This window comes from Euprymna scolopes, chromosome 18, assembly GCF_053919585.1.
Source record: "Euprymna scolopes isolate OS-2025 chromosome 18, ASM5391958v1, whole genome shotgun sequence".
NCBI classification, from domain to species: Eukaryota; Metazoa; Mollusca; class Cephalopoda; order Sepiida; family Sepiolidae; genus Euprymna; species Euprymna scolopes.
The window spans coordinates 70291700-70312077 of record NC_136499.1 but is presented as its reverse complement, the minus strand read 5'-3'; the positions used below and the strand labels follow the sequence as shown (position 1 = coordinate 70312077).

The following is a 20378-nucleotide window of genomic DNA, read 5'->3' as shown; positions in this document are numbered from 1 at the left end:
TTACTTTTTGGACACACTGTATATATATATATATATATATATATATATATATATATATTAATATATATATTAATATATATATTAATATATATATATTAATATATATATATTAATATATATATTAATATATATATATTAATATATATATTAATATATATATATATAAGTGGTGGGACGATTAATTGGAATCGAAATTGGGAATCAGAAAAATCGGAGCTTTTTGGGGTATCGGAATCAGTACCGGAATCGGAAACATTTTAGTCTATTTTCCGATGCCAAAATCGATTCCTTAAATTATCTTTTTTATTTGATTTTAATTTAAGAAATATTTTCCACTGCTGTAGTAATTATAAAATAATAAATATTTATGGATTTAAACATCCAGTAAGACTAAACTCTCTAAATCATACCCTCACAAATGTGTTTTTATGTTTGAGAAAATATAGACACATTAAAGATGTGCTTTTTACGGTAATCGGGAAAAATAACACCTTTATTGTTAAATATTTAGAGATTTATAAAGAATCGGAATTGGTAACTGCATCAGAATCGGGAATTTATTACAGAATCAGTAATTGTATCGGAATCAAGAAAAATATTGGAATCGTCCCATCACTAATATATATATATATATATATATATATATATATATATATATATATATATATATATATATATAAAATATTTATGGTGATTAAGCTACACTGAATATAGTGGATGAAACGCCGAATATTCAGTGTAGCTTAATCGCCATATATATTTTATAAATTACTAACTAGCTCTACCTACGTATTGAGCACTTTTGAAGTAAATACTTAAAGCTTATATATATATATACACACACACGCACACACACACACGAGGTAACATCACATGGAGAAGGTTCACCTTTCCTTGTGGGTTATCCGTACTGAGGAGATCTTATTTGGGCCAAGAATACGAAATGTGATTTAAAATATTTAGTCAGGATTTACTTCTACGGAAAAGTGTAATCATATCAGATTGACCAAACAAACATTTGTATAGAGATATATTAAAAACTGGAGGATAATGTCTTGCAAGAATTCAAGTTCAAAGATTCTAATTTTGATCTTATCATAAGGAAGCAAAAAACATTGATTCAAATATATAAAAATATATAAAAACAATACGTATTAACGTGAACTGTTTGCCTACTTTGAAGAAGGAATCCATTATTTTTCTGACAAAATATATACATTGGACGATATAAAATCAGTTTCTAGATTTTTGTTGGATATTTTGGTTTTATGTTAGATCGACCTGTAAAGAATTGATAAAGTATATTTTTGCTGAAGATGAAAATGATGTTATAAAAAAAAATACTAAAACATATATACATAATAATTTTGTTATATCAAATATTTGGAACATGATTACAAAGTATTGATTATATTATACAATTTATTTTTACCGAGTACATATATACACATAAATATATTACACACACACACACACACACACACACACACACACACACACACACACACACACACACACACACACACACACACACACACACACGCGCACACACACGCACACACACACACATACACACAATGGAAACATATTAAAGGTATTTGCAGCTTCTCTTCCAATTTTTGGATTTTAATCATGTCAAATCACACTTTATTTTCTTCAGAGGGATTGATTGTTGCTATTTCTTCTGATGAGTTAATGGCATAATAGATTCACTGATTGATATAATAATTAAGTGCTTGATTTTGCGCTACGAAACAGATGCTGTCAAAAATTGTAAATGTCAACTGAATTAAAGGATTAAATTATAAGATGGTCAACATCATGATTTTTGGAATATTGGTTTTTGTCATTTATTCTCTATATTGCTCTGTAATTACATTGAGCTTCTTAAATAAAGATTGGTATATATTATAAAAATATATATTTCTACAAATATATATATATATATATATATATATATATAAAGATAGATAGATAGATATATAGATGTTATTTTATTTGTGTTTGTTTTTGTGATACGTTTCAAATTAATGCAATTATTTATGCGGTAGTCGAATGGAAAATAATAAGACAAGCTACCACGTGCAGACATTTAGACGACCCATGTAAATTATGCCTCCATGAAAAATTTTCTATCCTGTACTTTAAAGAACCCCAAAATCAATTAAACTGTAGACGAGAAATAGCAAACAACTGTGTTCACAAAATAAAACTTACTCTAGGATAGCGATATAAAAATAGCTTTAAAACTAACAATAATAATAGAAAACAGACAAATAAATAAATTAAATAAACATGAATATACATAAACGATCACACACACACACACACACACATATATATATATATATATATATATGTGTGTGTGTGTATGTATATGTGCATGTATGTGTGTAAACATATGTATATTTATATATATTAAAAAAAAAGAGAGGAAAACGTCTACCTTAAACCACTAACCTAGTTCTAAAACAGATCCTTTGTTCGATAAAATGCATACCCATTGGCTGATAGGAAGGGGCGCGGTGGATACTAGAAAGCTGATTGGCTAACTAAAAATACTCAACATATATAAAAACAAGAAATAACCACAGAATTCGCGCATAAGCCTGACGAATCCTATAGTGGATGAAACGCAGAATATTCAGTGTAGCTTAATCGCCATATATATTTTATAAATTACTATATATATATATATATATATATATATATATATATATATATATATATGTATACCTTCTTCATTTAATCACATAAATTAATATATGAAAGTATAAATTTTGCGTAAACTTTAAGTATTTACTTCAACAGTGCTACATACGTAGGTAGATTGGTTGGTTATTTTTGTTTTACGGCATATCAACACTTTTCAGGTTATTAAATGCCGAATCCAAAGATTTTGAAGAAAGATTTTTTAATAGAATATATTTGTTGTTTTCAAGTCGGTTTTATTTAACTCATAGTTGGGACCCTAACAGGTACTACCACACCGGGTGAGAGTGGACCTGGGAGCAATGGCAATTAAAGGGTGACTCCACACTCCCCAAAACCCTCAAGCTGGGGCCTCACCATCGGATATAGTTTAAGGTCATATCCAGGACCACGTAGGTAGAGCTAGGTAGTAAGTTATATATATTTTATAACTTACTATATATATATATATATATATATATATATATATATATATATATATATATATATATACTAACATAGTTGCCCGGCGTTGCCCGGATGCTTGGAGGTGTGTGTTGAGCCAAAAAAAAAAAGTGGTAGTAGGAAGGCAGGCTCGAACCCTTTCCACAGAGGGGGGGGGGAAACAGGGGAAAAACGTGATGTCTTTGCTGTTACGACCACCACCAAGCTATTAAGGCTAGACAATCAAAAAGAGGGGATGACTTTCGAAAATATCGGTGAAAAAATCGAAACCTCCTTGCAGAAAAATGCCGTTGAGGGTGAAGAAATTAATGTTTTTAGCCAATTTTTCGGTATTTGTCATCTGAACGGTCGAATTTCAAATCAATATTGATCTTGTGAAAATCCGTCGCCTCTGTCGAAAGTTTTAGGCAGACATGCAACCATGCAAACATTCATACATACATACATTTATATATTGGTAGCTCAACTTTTCGATCCAAACCAATTAAAAAGATTGCTTTATTTCTGAATACATTTTATGCAAAATTTCAAATGTTTAGACCAGAAATTGTCTGAGTAATTTGGTAGAGACCGCAGAGGATAAATTTTCTTTAACTTTGACCCCTATTATGTCACCTTAATATTTATTGTTTTGGGCTCAAATCAAGTTATTAAGTTAGATCCATGTCCAAGAAACCTATATCTAAAATTTCAAGTGTTTAGACCCAAAATTGGCGGAGGAGTTTGGTAGAGTTTTCAAAAATCAACTCATTGACCTTTGATCCCTTAACAGCAAAATTTCTGGCCGAAAACGGATTACAAAGATTTTCCCAAATCTCAATACCAGATATATCAAATTTCGAGTCTGTAGACTAAAAATTGACAGAGTTATTGTGTAGGGAAATGTACACAGACAGACACACACACAGACAGACACTTTCACTTTTATTGCTATTAGCATGGGTGCTCGGCGTTGCCCGGGTATTTGGAGGTGTGTGTTGAGCAAAAAACAAATAAAAGTGGTAGTAAGAAAGCAGGCTCGAACCCATACCACGAAGGAGGAAAAGGACGGGGGGGGGGCGTGACGTCTTTGCTGTTACAACCACCGCTAAACCAGAAGTGACGTAGGTTTAAATTTAGGCTAGACAATCAAAAAGAGGGAATGACTTTCGAAAATATCGGCGTAAAAAGCGACCCTCCCTGTAGAAAAGTGCTCAGTTTGAGGGGGAAGAAATTAATTTTTTAAGCCAATTTTTCGATATTTATCGTCTGAAGCGTCGAGCTTCAAAACGATACTGATTTTGTGAAAATCAGTCGCCTTTGTCGAAAGTTTTAGGCAGACATGCAAACATACATACATACATTTATATATTGGTAACTTAAATTTTCGACCCAAACCAATTAAAAAGATTGCCCTATTTCTGAATACCCTTTATGTAAAATTTCAAATGTTTAGACCAGAAATTATCTGAGTAAGAGGTCAATTTTTTTTAAAACTTGACTCCTATTATGACCCCTTAACATTTTCGGTCTATAGACACAAGATTTGACATAAGGGGTATCGAGATTTTGGAAAACATTTTTAATCGATTTTCGGCCAGAAATTTGGCTGTCAAGGGGTCAAAGTTCAACGATTTGACCTTTGAAAACTCTACCAAACTCCCCCGCCAAATTTTGGGTTTAAACACTTGAAATGGTAAATGTAGGTTACTTGGACATGGATCTAACTTTTAAATTCGATTTGAGCCCAAAACAATAAATGTTAAGGAGACAAAATTGGGGTCAAATTAAAAAAAAAATTTGACCTCTGCGATTTTTATCAAATTACTCAGCCAATTTTTAGTCTAAACATTTGAAATTTTACATAAAGTGTATTCAGACATAAGGCAAGCTTTTTCATCGATTTTTGGCCGAAAATTTGGCTACCAAGGGGTCAAAGTTCAAAACATTTGACCTTTGCTGTCTCAAGCAAACTATTCAACCAATTCTGGGTCTAAACATTTGAAATTTTACATAAAGGGTATTTAGACATGCAGCAAGTTTTTTTAAATCAGTTTTTGGGCGAAAATTAGACATGCAAACGGTCAAAGTTGAAAGAGTTTACCTTTGCAGACTCTACCAAACTCCTCCGCTAATTTTGGGTCTAAACACTTGACATTTTAGATGCAGGTTACCTAAACATGAGTCAAACTTTTTAATATATATATATATGCATGCACATAAAGTTATGAACAGTACATTGGGCCCGAGCTAAGCTGGGCTGAACTGCTAGTATATAACAGTTTTACCAGTTTCAAAAGTCTAAGATTTTATTCATCCTAACTATCATTTTTTTTCAGGATATTAAATATGATGATTATTAAGATTTTATTAATCTTGAACTTTGAAATCTTGCAAAATTCTTGTAGATTATATATAACGTGCATTTAATGTGGATAATTATAATTAAGACAGAGTGTCCAATTAAAGATATATATATATATATGTATAATACTGCAATAAGTAACTTCCTTAGTCTTTTTGGCTAGGAGCAAAGTGTAGTACATGTTCGGATAACGCACTCTATCTTTTCTTATCCTCAGTCAGTTAGGAAAAAGTCCTAGAAAATCTTAATTTTTGTTCAAATACAGAGTTTCTCTCCTTTGAGGAACTGGATTTTACTCCCATTTAAAAACTTATTCTGCCGTTGTTGAGTTTCAAGTAAATAGAAACAAATACAGAAACAAATACATACACACGCACAGATATCGTCTGCAGAGCTGTTTCGTCGTATTATGATTCGTTAGTGTGGCAAGACATGGTGAATGTTTGAAGCAGAGAATCGTAACTTGACATAGGTAATGATAACAAATACACATTCAAATCACATTTTTCTTTTCGGAGAGAGAGAAAGAGAGAAAGAGAGAGAGAGAGAGAGAGAGGGAGAGAGAGAGAGAGAGAGAGAGAAAGAGAGAGATGATAGTAAGTAACCCCTATTATTCAGTGCTTTTAATTTATTACTGAAATATACTTCTTACAAGAAATGAACATAATATAGCAAATAGTTTTATTTAAAATTAAACAAGCTCCAGCCCTTGCCACCAGTTTATCAAGCCGCCTGGGAACCGCATCAACTGATTTCACAAGGAGCGCATTTTTCGTTTTTTTTTCTTTTACTAGGTAAATGCTAATGAATACAATGAAAGGGACAAAAATCCTCAATACTACCCACTTAAAACAGCAGTCGACCCAGAAAACAGCAAGTCCTCACATTCAATTGGTAACGTTTCTGACAAAGTTTCCAACTGCGAAGCTATCCATCTCATTAAACTATATCCTTGAGTGTTTTTTGCCTCGATATGTGGTAAATAATTAATAAACAACAAAAAAAGATTTCTTACGAAATCAGTTGATCTGGTGCTCAAGCAACTTGAGAAGCCGGTTGCGAATGCTGGCCCCCGTATAGAATTCTAAATGACCCTATGCTGTTCACTGTCTTACATTCATTTCAGTACTTATCCAGCTTACAACCCAATCTCAAGTAACTTTGCATCGGCCTCTTCCGGCAGTTTAGGTATGCAACTGGAAGATGCCAAAGCAAAGGCTGCCAGACGATTAATTCAAAACGCGATGGTCAGAATAACTTTATATGTAAAAGTTACTGTAGATTAGGCCGTAAACAGAATAAGTACCTTTGCAGCGACTTTATTGTGAAGTGATTTTTTACCAATGCTAAACAGCAAATGTCTTAAATTGCCACTTTTTCCTTCTTCGTTTCGTTGGAATCATTAGACGATTAAGTTGCCACACCTTCAGTTCTTGTAAGAATAATCTATATGTTAATATTGTAGTACCTTTAATGTACGTACGTGTGCTATGGTTTCCAGATTATAAATTATAAATAGGATCGGGAGATCCTATTTATTAAAAAAGGAGGATATAAAGTGCTAACATACTACGAACATTAAATCTATTATATAAATCTCATCTGTCTGTTTAAATGTATGTATGTTTGCTTAAAACTTTCGACAGAGGCGACGGATTTTTACGAGATCGGTATTGTTTTGAAGCTCGACCCTTGGGACAAGAAATATCGAAAAATTGGCTAAAAACATTAATTCCTTCGCCCTCAACTGGGAGCACTTTTCTACAGGGTGGGGTCGCATTTTCGCCGATATTTTCGAAAGTTGTACCCTCTTTTCGATTGTCTAGCCTTAATTTAAACCTTCGCCACTTCCGGTTTGGCGATGGACGCAGCAGCAAACACGTCACGTTTTTTTCATATTCTTTTCTTCCTTCTTGGTACAGGTTCGAGCCTGGCTGCCTACTACCACTTTTTTTTTTTTTTTGCGCAACACACACCTCCAAACACCCGGGCAACGCCGGTCACCCAGGTTAGCTAGTATATAGATACGCTAATGTAATGCTTGTAGTATGTTATTATCTTCTATCCTCATTTTAATAAATAAGATCTCCCGATCACCAAAGACGCAATGTGGGAGGGGGGAATTACAAAAAAATTGATGTCACTTTTAGTCTGTACGCTAAACTAAAATATACTTTCCTGTTCTTCTTGCTAGGATCCAAGGGTAGTATCTGTCTGTCTAAAGATGGTGATATTGCGGGGTTTCCTTTTGCTCCAGGGATCCATACAATGGAAATATGTTACAGAATCCTATAAGCGTATTGGAAATAAACCGTAATAACCAGATATATTCTGACACTACATTTACAAGATTCCTTAGATAAATACTTTTACAGTTTTAACAAAAGGACTACAATAATATTATGGGGGGGGGGAGGTCTCCATTCACGCTGGATGTCTGCAGAATGCCCAGTAGCAATATATTACACACGAAAGATGCCGCTGTGGAATTTCCACAGGTCCTGCTAGTATTTGAACAATAAACTACGAGTGATTAATGATATTAATTTGTTTTCCACAAAGGTTTTGTATGGATAAAAAAAATAGGATTAATCTGTGCGTCCTGCTAAAACTAAAATATTGAGAACCAAAAATATATTTTGAAGTAAGCACGCCTGTGGAACTCAGTTCCGTCTGCCTGCTTCCCACCTGACTACAACTTGGATGTCTTCAAGTCCAACGTTAACAAATTCCTGATGAGCTGCCCCCTTGGGTAAACACTTCATCAAATCTCCACACTAACGTAATGTACTTGCAATAACCCTTATCCCTGAATGGCTTCCGGGCCTTGATAAGTGGTGACGGTGACCACCGTGTAAAAAAAAAAAAAAAAGTAAGCTTTGTCGGAAAAAAAAACATAGACTGCTACCCATAAATATTTTATGAACGAAGCTCATTTCAGCATAGAAATATTAGTAACCACATTTTAAAAAGTTATTGTAGACGAAAAACAAAAAAACAAAAACAAACAAAAAAACAAAACAAAAGAAAAATAAATATATAAAAAAACATTTCAGCTATTCTGGATTCTAAATGTCTGATATTTTAAATATCATAACACGCGAAATATATTTAAACAAAGAAACAAATTACATTGTAAATAATGAGATAGGGAATATGAAAGGGATGTAAAATTTAAATAACGCTTTCAAATAACAACAATTATAGACACTAATGCAGTTTAACATCCACAAACAAATTAACTGTTTTTATTTTAGGAGAGTTTCATCCGTGCAACGCAAGAGTTAACAGACCCTCTCTTCCTATGTTACAAATAGCTTTCTAAATTGGCTTGTGGATGTTAAACTGCAGTAGTGCCCTATCATATGATTAAAAAAGTCATTGGTATTATTTGAAATTTTTTATATGAGAGTAACGCTACTTAAGCATAGTAGTGTTTATTAGTTACGATTTTTTAGGGGGAGGTAATACTAGTATAAATTTAAAAAAAAATTGTTTTTGGGACTATTTTTTTTATTTGTTGCATTATTGCTTCTACGAACAAGGAGGTTGTTGTTGCAGTTTATTAAACTCGTAAGATAGACTTTAAATTAGGTAAATCCTTATTAATTGTGAATGAAAAAAAAAACACGAAGAAAACTGGAAAAAGAAAGAAAAATAAAAAAAACTTATAAAATAAAAAATAAGCAAAGAAAAAAAACAAAAAACAAAAGAAAAAACAACAAAATAAAACAAAAGTAATAAAAAAAGAAACAAAAAAAAAAAGGCGAAAAAAATCGTTTGAAAATCGGCTAGGGATTTTTATCTTCCGACTCCAAAATCAACAAAGATTAGACCATTCCTGTAATGATCGGGTCCCTGTTGGTTTTGTGGTGGGAGTTTATTACTGTGCAGTTCTAGGAGGTTCACCATCCCAGGCCGTGCCTTATTTCTTTGAGAAGAGGTTAGTTTATTGCTAATCACCTGAGGCGCCATTAAAGAAGAATGCCGATGATGAGCTGCCCAGGCACTTTTTGCAGGTCAGAGTGCCCCTCCTCGGAGGTGCTGACTTCCCAATCCCACTTTCCGACCCTCGTTCTTGCAGTAAGAGAGAACAAAAAACCTTACTGTTGTATATTCAATATTGTGTTTATATCATTGGTGTGCTCCCAAAACTTTTAAAATGCACGCTCATGCATGCAAAAAAAAAAAAAAAAAAAAAAAACTAAAATGGTGTTAGAAAACTGGAAACTCAAAATCTCATGAAAATAAAATTGTTCAAAACAAATAAATAAAATATAGACGTTCGTTCACTAGTTGTAAAAGTAATTAACTGCGCGTAATTGTGGAAATTCCATGGTGTTTAGAGCTTACACATGTTCTTTTGACGTGTTGTGACAACGGATGTGATCCTTCTAAAAGAATCCATTCACTTTCCGTACATAATGCCGATGACGGGGAAAAAACCAAAAAAAAAACCCAAAAAAAACCAAAAAAAACAAAAAAAAACGACAGACTTTGCAGCATTTGAATTGAATTTATTTATTCAAACTATTTTTTTTTACTTGTTTCTGAGTTATTATTGCTGTATGCGAGCTCTCACTTGTACTGTCTGTGGTCTCGGGTTCCGATCACGAGAAAAGCGATAAAAAATGTAACATTTATTTGTTCAACTTTTATATACCAGTTTACACAGCGCAATGTCGGTAGGTATGAAGATATAGCTAATAAATAATATTAACTCAAATAGAAACGGTTGTGTTTCGAGGGGCACTTAAAACAATATATATAAAAAAAAGGAAGAGGCCTACCAAAACTAGCTAAAGGTTCATGCCATAGATGACGGTCGAGTTTAGTCACGCTTCGATATACACGAGCAATTAAACTGTTTGCGTCAATTAATACTACTACTACTAATACCAATAATAACAAAATAAATGGATAACATACTAAATAATCAATGATAGAATCGTTATTAAAGAAGTTATTTATTTATAATAGCAATAAAAGCGATCATACTATACATTTCATTACCAATATCGTTAATATGTCGATACGAATAAAATAGCATGGTATCCCCCCCTCTTAAAAATGTATGCACTTAGCTAACAAGGGTAGTATTATTGACACTTTAAATTGTAATATTAAAAATGGCAATAATTATGGTTATTAAAAGGCAAAATTACTATTTTGTATTTTTTTCATTTTTTTTTTACGAAGAGAAAGACAACATCGAGAAATAGAGGAACGCAAGACCTTTAGTTAGACAGGAATCAGTTTTACGTTATTGTATAAAAAAAAAACAAAAAAAAAAAACAAAAAACAAAAAAACAAAAACAAAAAACAACAAAAAAAAAACGCAAGTTATTTTATCCATAAAATTATTACTAATAAAACCAAAATAGTGCTAATATTAATTATCAATATTTATTATTAATCTGATATTCCTGATATGGTATCACATCGTGCCATGTAATATAATTGACTCTAAAATTTTGAATTTACTACGATGGTCATTCATTTACATTTTATATTCGTTTATGCTAGATATTTTTAAAAAGTATATATTGTTTTTATTTGACAAAATAATATGTCGACGGATTTTTCACAATGATAGCGTCAAATCTTCTAGACTAGATTTTTTAAGCAAAAAAAAAAAAAAAAAAAAAGAAAAAGAAAAAAAGGGGTCTTAAACTAAATGGTCCTTAAAAAGGGTGTTTGGACTGTGGTATTTTTTTTTAGATAGAATTTTCAAGTTACATTCTAATTTTTGGAATGTCTTTTGCTTATTAAATTATTAGGTGAAAGTACAGAATAATTTAAAAGCTCATCTCCCCACGTTAAGAATGGCTTTCTAATAACGTCATTATTTCAGCACGGCGCGTAAACTGCATTAGTACCCCCCCCAAAAAAAACAACATTTGTTTGTATCGACTCATGTTTAAATAAAAGAGCTATAGTTAAATATTCGCATTAGTTTTGACTTTCAATTATGATAGTAATTGGAGCAATCAGTACATTTTCACCCTAACCAGTAATCCCCTCTTTTCGTATTATTGTAGATTAACATCGTCAGCTACCCACCCACTCCTAAAAATGAAATTCCGCTTCTTTAGGCGATTACCTGTGAAACACTATGAGAAACTTGTTGGAAAGGAAAAACAAATGAAAACAAAACAAAACAATTATTTTAGAATTTAGCGTAGGGGTCAAGTTTCACATATAAATTGAACGTACAATGATCGCTTATTTCCGGTTCAATCTCCCATTTTTGGACAGTTAACCACTAAAAGAAATTATGGGAGATAAACTTAGTATGTTTATTGGGAGGGGTCTACTTTTTTTTTTTTTTAAAGTAAGTACGTGTAGTTTCACGATCTTGCCACTCGGACCTAGAGTTAGTGGTAAAATAATTTAGTTAACTGCCTTAAAAAGTTAGAGTGGCTCCGGAATTTAGGTTAAATTTATATACGATCATCTATTGTAAATTCTAAAATAGTTGATTTTTTTTCATTTTTTCGTTAAGTTTTGCATGATATTCACACATAATCGCATAAAAAGTAGAATCTCGTCGGGGGGGGGGGTTAGATGGGTGTTTTTGGTGTGATTTAGCTTTGATGTTAATTTATAAATTTACTGAATGAAAAATTAAAGGAAAAAAAAAAGCAACAATTGTTGGTTTAAGATTACATTTGCATATAGCAAGCTATACTTAAATTGTCGCATTGATTTTTATTTACAATTGTGATAGTAATTGATGGCATTTACGTTTACCCCCTCCTCCTTTTTTATTAAAAATAAGTAATAAACACGAGCCAGAGTGTTGATATTATTAGTCCGTAGAACACGCACTTATTTGCTACTGCTATTTCGTGCTATTCGTTTGTATAGATTCTCAACAGGCTTCAAATCCAGCAATTTTAAACGTTTATACGCTAGTAAAAACGATGGACTAAATTATTTTTTAAAAAAGGCATGCCACAAAATAAATACGTATTAATATACACAATGTAATCACATAAAAAAAAAAACAACAAACAAAAATGTAAAAACAAACTTACCGGTAAATAGTGTTGTCTGTTGTATTAATCCAAAAAAAATCCATTTTTGAGTTACAATTATAATTTGTGGTCGTATTTATTGGTATTAGTAATCATTATTACTATTCTTATTATTATAATTAAAGATTATAATAATTTTATTCTAGTTGGACGATCTCGATTTCTTTTTTGTGTGTAAAATTAATTGTATTATCCGCACGTCCCTGATAAATTCCGATTGGTGTTTGCTGTACTTCTTTAGGGTCGACTTCAGTAATTTGCATTAATCTTTTTTTTTTTTTTTTTTTTTTTTTTTAATAGATCGACATAAAAAAGTAATTGTAAAATAAATACATTAATCAATCATAAATAAGATGAACGATCCGGGGTTTGCTTTAAATTCAAACGAATTTTATCCGTTTCTTTTTTTTTTATTATTTTAATTTTTTTTTTTCAAATATAATATAAACAAATCCTCGGTAAGTATGAATATATATACATCGTCATAATAATGATGATTTTGATGATGATGATGATGATGATGATGATGATGATGATATTATTGTTAATAATAATAATAATAATAATAATAATAATAATAATAATAATAATAATAATAATAATAATATCCTGCGATCAAACGAGAAAAGGAAAGTGAAACTGAAAGTAAAAATAGCTGTAACGTCTACAAGTAGTCCTGGAATATTTGTGCGTGTATGAATTTTTCTTTCTTTCTTTCTGTCTGTCTCGCTATTAAATAGTTCTTCTTTTTTTTTTTTTTGTAATCCCTCCTATTGGTACGTTTCGCTTACATATCTATCAACCAATTTATCTATATATATATATATATCTCTACACATATATCTATATATCCATCTCTATGTACACGTATAACCACATATAGTCATGCGTATTTGTGCACGTGCGTGCGTATCTACGTATGTTTGTATACATGTACGCAGACTTTCAGCTTTACATTCTCATGTATGTCTGTGCAATATGTATGTAGGTATTATTCGTTGGGACGGACGCTGTTACAGACAGATAATGGAACACATGTATACATAGATGTCTCCTACTGTGATATTATTATTATTTAAGAAGAAAAAGACTATGGTCGTTCGTTCACAGGCTTTTAATTTAACTACCTCCCACCGAAACAACTGCGAGTGTTGTGTGTGATGTTAATATTGGCGGCACATAGGCGAGGATACGGGTACAAAACGAGCAGACAGACAAGTCAGTCTTATAAGCCAACATGTCTGAGATATACACACGTATATATATATATATATATATATATATATATATATATATATATATATATATATATATATGTATGTATTTGTTCAAACCGAGACTCTCTGTGAAGCTCTCCCTTAAAACACAAATGTTTCAACGTGTGTTAGTAGTCATAGTACGGTTGAATTATTACTACTACTACTACTACTACTACTTCCACTTCTTAAGTATGTGTTTCTGCTGGTCTACGACTTCATACACCGGGAAGTAAGTAGCCCTACCAAAATGAGAACAGGGACGATTGTGTGTGTGTGTGTTTGTGTATGAGAGAGAGAGAGAGAGAGAGAGAGAGAGAGAGAGAGAGAGAGAGAGGAAGAAAAAGGAGACGTTTTCTAGTGAATATAATTTGGTGCAGACTAAACACGCCAACATCCGATCCATGCAGTCTATAACTTATACAAGGAGGCCGCGTTGCTATCAGTTTTAAGCAGCGCGCACACACCTACAAAAAAAAAAAAAAAAAAAAAAAAAATCTAACGGATGTTCATTTTAAACTTGCACATATTTTTATATAACAAAAAAATTACAAAAAAACAAGCGGATATAAATACTAAGCAAAATATATATACATATATACATATATATATATATATATATATATATATATATATATATATATATGTATATATATAAAAGAAAAGAAATTACGGTTGATTAAACGGACACATGTTGCCTCCTCATCGCCTTGTACCCCACTTGTCTTTCCCCTTCCACACGCCTCTATTCTTTCATTCATTCATACGCTGCATGCAATTTGAAATCAGTACCCACCCTTTCTATCTCAGAGGTAAGCTGCACGAGACGTGGCTCAGTCGGTTAGCGCGTTTACTATGCAGCCATATCAAACTGCTTGTTATCTATAATGCTTCGATATTTTAATCGCTCATTGTAACGTGGCAAAAGGTCACGCGTATTGAGCACCCGATGATAACTGATATCCCCATTTGTAATATGACTAGCTAACTAGGCATCATTCTCTTATGAGATGACGATATATTGAATTATAATGCTTCTTGTAGTATGGTTCAAGGTCACAAATAACGAGCACTCAGTAATTATCGACTATTTTCATTTATAATTTGACTAGCTTGCTAGACATCATTATATGCTGTGGTCCCTATATATTACATTACAATGTGTTTGATAGTATGACATAAGGTCACAGGTATCGAGCACTCAGTGATGTAATGTGACTAGCTTGTTGGGCATCATTATAACATTTGATCGCTATATATTATAGTAAGATTTTTCAAAAGTATTGCTTTCTATTTTATTCCGCTTTAATGGATCAGAGAGGATTGCAATTTCCATTGTATGATGATCGAACTTAGGCATTCATGATCTGGAAGTTTCATCTCTCTGTCGCAGATATTTGTAGTGTGAGACTCTAAGAAAGCGACCCCTGTAATGGACATGCGCAAGAAGTGGAGATACATCATTGAATTCTTCCGTGCAGAAAAAAAAAATTGAACCGATCAACATTTATTGGCGACAGTTGAACGATTACAAATCCAACGCAGTTGATGTCAGCACAATTAGGAGATGGGTTTATTGATTTCAGAGTGGCGAGAAGAATATAAGCATCAAAGAGCACTCCGGGCCTTTACAAATGAGGAATCAAACGAGGCAAAAGTACGTTGAGAATGATGGTGACAATGTAGAAAAATGCATTTTGAAGTTTAAAAGCTCGCTTATTTCAATAAGCGAGCTTTATACCAGCTCTGTCTTCGTAGTTCTTCGACGGTTGCTTTTAGAACATTATATATATATATATATATATATATATATATATATATATATATATATATATATATATATATATATATAACTACTTAATTTACTCACATAAAATTAATATACGAAAGTATAGATTTATGTGTAAACTTTAAGTATTTAGGTAGTGCTAGTTAGTAATTTATAAAATATATATGACGATTAAGCTACACTGAATATTTCGCGTTTCATCCACTCTAGGACTCTTCAGGCTTAAGAGTCCTAGAGTGGATGAAACGCGGAATATTCAGTGTATCTTAATCGTCATATATATTTTATAAATTACTATATATATATATATATATATATATATATATATATATATATATATATATATATATATATATATATGTGTGTGTGTGTGTGTGTGTGTGTGTGTGTGTGTGTGTGTGCGTGTGTTTGTGTATACATATACACACATATATATACATACATATATACATATATATACACATACAAATATACGCATATATATATATATATATATATATATATATATATATATATATATATATATATAAGTTTAAATTTAAAAAAAAATTGAATAAAAATTTTTTTAACATAAAGTTTCCTAAAAACTCCATACTGTAGGACTAGAGTTGTGATAAAAATATGTTAATATTATGAACACCACATCAAATGTAGGGAGCAAATTATCACAAATTCACTAAAGTCATCTGAAAAGGTTAATGAAAAAAAAAAAGGTGAATATTACTTGAAATATAAGAAGGCTTGCCATTCAGATTTCAGAGAACACAACAACCAGTTATTATCATTGGTTAAATTCTGATGACGGCTTGTGTGAGAACTCCAAGTGAGTACAAATAATAATCTAAATGATACTGGAGACTACTGAAACCTTGGGGAAACTTAAGGCCACACAAATTCCAAATTAAGCCAACGGTTGTTATCAGCAAGAAATCAATGGCTGTTGTGATAACGCAAAGTTACTTACAATTTGTAGTATTATTCATCGAACTAGTGTTCTCATCTTGAGTGTGATTTTCACAAAGTTTCGGTCGATGTAACCTCCGCCCTTCTTCAGGTGTATTTTGTCGAACTCGGGAATGTTTCAGTTGAACTCGGGAATTCGGACGAAATTTCGAGCGGAACCCTTTATTTACTTCATGGGGATAACGTGCTTTTGTTTCGTCAGTAAGTAAATAAAGGGTTCCGCTCGAAATTCTGTCCAAATTCCAGAGTTCGACAGAAACATTCCCGAGTTCGACAAGATACACCTGAAGAAAGTCGGTGGTTACATCGACTGAAACTTTGTGAGATGAGAACAGTAGTCCGATGAATAAGAATACAAATAACCAATCCTCATCAAAAAAATTCAGAAACGTTACTTACAATTGTTATAAAAAAAAAGGCAGAGAAGTTTGGAAATCAGGGAAAACTTGTTGGCACTCAGACTCCAGGGAACATTCCCTTGCTATTGCACGAGAGCAGTCACTGATAGTTGATGACTAAATAATTTAAAAAAAAAAACACTTTAAAACAAAAATATAGTTAGAAGGGAAACAACTACAGACCGATAACCTGCCTATTATTTGGAAAAAAAAAATGTCTCAATTGAGTGAACATATCTATCACTTCTTTATAGTAACTTGAAGGACACTTTACCTATCACCCATTGGCATTCCGGCACATATCTCGAGACTTTTTATTCTTGCATTACTTCCCCTGTTTTCTAGACGGTGATAGCTGATTTGGTGTCCCCGATGAAACATCTAACTGATATTTTAACTAAAGAAATTTATCACATTCTTACACGAATTAGTAGTATTATTTGTAGTAGTAGTATTTGTTTTATTATAAGACGTTTGGCGTAGAATGATAGTTTTTTTTTTGTAAAAAAACATGTTTATTTACCTTTACGAATGATTCACATAAAAAAAAAAGATTAACAGTTTCAAGGAATAAATATTAAACACTATGATTTTTTAGTAATATTTTAATTTAATGAAACAGTGTTTTATAAATAATAATAATAATAATAATAATAATAATAATAATAATAATAATAATAATAATAATACTTAAAACTTAATTAATTTATGGCATTCCGGCATATATCTCGACACATTCTTAAAAGTAAATCATCATCATCATCATCATCATCATCATCATCATCATCATCATCATATTATTATTATTATTATTATTATTATTATTATTATTATTATTATTATTATTATTTTTTAAGTAAAACATTGTTACATCAAACAATGTATTAGAAAAAAATCGTGTAATTTCTTGTAACTGTTAACTTTCTTTTTTTGGTCGCTCACACTGAAAATTCAACCTTCAGCTTTCAGAAGAATATCCGCAAGGACTCATTGCACAGTGGTTAGACTACTTGAAAAATCAGTTGTAAAAGTGATATTCTCCTGAACGTTAAATGTTCAATTCTAAGTTTGGACGACCAAAAAATACAATTGCAAATTACTTAATATATCTATCCAGTCATGTCTAATGGAATGAGAGCATGCTAACCCTGTGAAGTAAATAAAGGGTTTCGTTCGAAATTCCGTCCAAATTTCCGAGTTCGACAGAAAGGTTCCCGAGTTTGATGGTGGTTACATATATATATATATATATATATATATATATATATATATATATATATATATAAAGCTGGATGTGCGTGTGTGTGTGTGTGTGTGGTCACTATGTGTGTGGTTGACTATTCAAAAAAAAAACTGATTATATATAAGGATAGAAGATATATCGAGACACAGGAATAGGTATGTTTGATCTGGCAGAACGGTGGTTCATTAAAATTGTGGGGTCTGCGTTCGTCCCTGGTCCACAAAGTATGGAAATAAAAATTAAAAAAAAAAACATTTATAAGTGTTTTTGATATAGATGTACATAAGAATACATTGATAAGTATGTTTTAACTTAAATAGGGATGGTATAATAAAATTGTGGGGTCTGCGTTTGCGCCTGGCCTGCATGGAATGGAAATAGGCACAAACTTTAATAAAGACTTTTCATTTCTATCTGCGTAAGTATACTTTGATAACTATGTTTCAGTTTGAAGAAATATGGTATAATAAAATTATGGGGCGTTTGTTCGCACCTGACCTCCATAGAATGGAAATATGTCACAAAGTTTAACAAGGTTTTTTTAATATAGATCCACAGAATATTGTGATAAGTGTTTCAGTGTGAACAGGTGTGGTATAATAAATTATGGGGTTTATCTATTTTCTTTTTACTTCAATCATATTTTGCTTGGGTTTGATACCCCCAAATTCGAAGCTATCTCTTTACAACCCTTCCTTTTCATAAGCTATCATAATTTCATAAATCAGAGTCCATTTTCTGTAGGCTGTTTTTGAACCCAGTCAACGACGGGTACTTTTGCTAGTATATATATATATATATATATATATATATATATATATATATATATATATATATATATATATATAGTATACACTTTCTTTTATAAATGATGAGGAAAAATTATACTTCACAAACGTTTACAGCCGCTATTTATCCGGTCCGGATATACATCACTAAAATATTGATATAAAATTATAGTAGTATCTTAAATGTTTCATATATAAAATATTATTATTTCTAATAACATAAAGAACAAAATACATCAACCATTGACTTTTTATTATAAAATAAAAGATTTATTTCCAAATTCATTTCAAGACTTCAATGATTAATTTATTTGCTTGTTCGTCTTTGGAATTATGTGTAAATGTAAATGACTTATAATTAGGGCTATGACAAGAGAATATTCTTTTCATTATCTTGACTCTCGAGTATATATCAGTTAATATCTTATATGTTTTTAGATAGAGTGATGTGGTTCTCGATTAATTAACTTTGTCTGTGTCGGATATATACTCGAGAGTCAAAACAATGATAAGAATATTCTCTTGTCATAGCCCTAGTTATAAGAACTATTTGCTAATATATTCAAATTACTTACTTCTTATTTATTTAATGTTAAAAAAATTGATGGTTGTCATTGGAAATGGTTTCGCCCAAAAGTCAAGAAAAAGGCACGTGTTTTACTCCCTAACACTTGGCTGACACGATGGAATTAACTATATTTATTTATATACAATTAAATAAACATTAATTTTTTATTATAGATTTGTGACACACACACACACACACACACACACACACACACACACACACACATATTTTAATTATTTTCTTTTCACCGTAGTTGTTATATTGGCTGATGGTTCTAAAAGTTCAGACATAAATCAAAAGTTGAATTGGATTTGAGGTTCAAATCATGACAGAACAATCATCTTACACACCGATGACTCCCGAAAAAAGAATAACCCAGACGTGTACCTGGAAAATAATATAAAACTAATTTTATAACTACTCCAACCGAATAAAAATAGTTTTTATAAAAATTCAAACGAACAACAATACTTTTTGTAAAAAAGAAACGAACAAAATACTTTTCATAACAATCCAAACGAACAAAAATACTTTTTATAAAGATCCAAACGAACAACACTACTTTTTATAAAAAACCAAAACGAACATCAATACTTTTTATAAAAATACAAAAGGAACAAAACTACTTTTAATAAAAAGTCACACCCGAACAAAAATACTTTTCATAAAAATCAAACAAACAACAATACTTTTCTTAAAAATCCAAACAGACAACAATATTTTACATAAATCTCCAAACAAACGACAATACTCTTCATAAAAAATCAAAACGAACAAAAATACTTTTTGTAAAAACTAAACGAACAAAAATACCTTTCATAAAAATCCAAACG

General features: G+C 31.3%; 1 protein-coding gene across 5 annotated transcripts in view; it reads right to left on the bottom strand.

The window, feature by feature from the left end:
• The window catches only part of LOC145297652 (N-acetylated-alpha-linked acidic dipeptidase 2-like), a 1311662-nt gene extending 1298992 nt beyond the window's left edge, over window positions 1-12670 (bottom strand). For 2 of the 5 annotated variants that reach the window (XM_080143816.1, XM_080143810.1), the window contains exon 1: window positions 12541-12670. The gene's annotated coding sequence lies outside the window, so the exon portion shown is untranslated. The remainder of the gene's footprint in view (window positions 1-12540) is intronic. The other 3 variants (XM_080143817.1, XM_080143811.1, XM_080143812.1) reach the window with 3 other exon arrangements.
• Window positions 12671-20378: the final 7708 nt, after the last annotated feature.